Raw genomic sequence first — 1,605 nt, 5'->3', positions numbered from 1 at the left:
CCTCTCTCTTTCTTTCTCAAGCAAATTCTGAATTTTGCTAAGGGTGAAGGGATTATATGAATTGGGCTTGGGCCCAACATGGGCACGGTTCAATTGTTTTAGTTTGTTGGCCAACTTTGGGCCAAAACTTTTAAGATTAGTATTTTAATTTGCATTCTAAATATTTTTACTTTCCCAAAATAAATTTTAAATTCTTAACTTTCTTTGCTCATAATTAATTTATTAATTATAATTTAACCAGATGTTACATTCTACCCACCTAATTAGAAAATTTTCCCTCAAAATTTAATTACCTGTAAAAAGTTGTGGACAGTCCGCCCTCATATCCGATTCCAGCTCCCAGGTATGCTCCTCTGTCCGGCTTCACTCCAACCACTTTCACCAACAGAACTTCCTTTATGTGCAGTTTCTTGATGCTAACATCATCGATTCTGACCAGAGTCACTTGAAATGTCATATTTTCCTTTAACTAAACCGATTCGGGCTCTAGCACATGCGTTACATCAGAAGTGTACTTTCGAAGCTACGAAATGTGGAATACATCGTACAGGTTCAAAAGATGTGGTGGCAAATATATCTGATACGCCACCGGCCCAATCTTGTTTAGGATTTGAAATGGACCAATGTAATAATGGGAATTCAATTTCTTTGTCTTTATCGCTCTACCCACACCCATAGTCGGAGTAACCATCATGAACACATGCTTACCTTTTTCAAATTCTAAAGGCTTCTGCCTTCGATCAGCATAGCTTTTCTAATGACTCTGAGTGGTAAGAAATTTGGCTCAGATCCTCTTAATCTATTCATCCGTCTCAGCACCAAGTCAAACCCCAACAAACTTGCCTCTCCGGTCCCATACCAATAAAGTACAGATTGACACTTCCTCCTATACAGAACCTCATATGGAGCCATTTCAATGCTCACATGGTAGCTACTGTTGTACACAAACTCCACTGTACTAGCGGCATATAGTGATCCCAACTCGCCAGTTAGTCCAACACACAAGCGCTCAACATATCTTCCAGAATTTAAATTGTCCTCTCTAATTGACCATCGGTTTGAGGATGATACGCCATGCTTAGGCACAATTGAGTTTCGAACATTTTCTGGAAAGCTCCCCAAAACCTTGAAGTGAACCGGGGATCCCTATCCGACACTATGGTCATAGGCGTACCATGTAACCTCACAATCTCCTTAACGTATAGCCTCACCAATTCCTCCAAAGAATAAGTCATACGGATAGGCAAGAAATGAGCAGACTTTGTCAACCGATCAACAATCATCCAGATCGCATCAAATCCTGTTCTAGTGGTAAACCCGATACAAAATCCATGGCGATACCTTCTCACTTCCACTGTAGAATCTCCAGAGCTTGCAACATTTTGGATGACTTCTGGTGCTTAATCTTTATCTTCTAACACATCAAACACTTGGTTACTTGTTTTGCCACGTCATGCTTCATTTTCGGCCACCAAAACATCGCCTTAAAGTCATGGTACATTTTTGTGGTTCCAGGGCGAATCGAGAACCTACTCTTATGAGCTTCAATCAACCGGGGCATTTGTCAACCCAAAAGACTTCACAGTGTACTCATAATGACCATAA

The sequence above is a fragment of the Arachis ipaensis genome, chromosome B9 (assembly GCF_059453495.1).
Source record: "Arachis ipaensis isolate K30076 ecotype BB chromosome B9, ASM5945349v1, whole genome shotgun sequence".
Lineage (NCBI taxonomy): Eukaryota > Viridiplantae > Streptophyta > Magnoliopsida > Fabales > Fabaceae > Arachis > Arachis ipaensis.
This window is presented reverse-complemented; position numbering follows the sequence as displayed.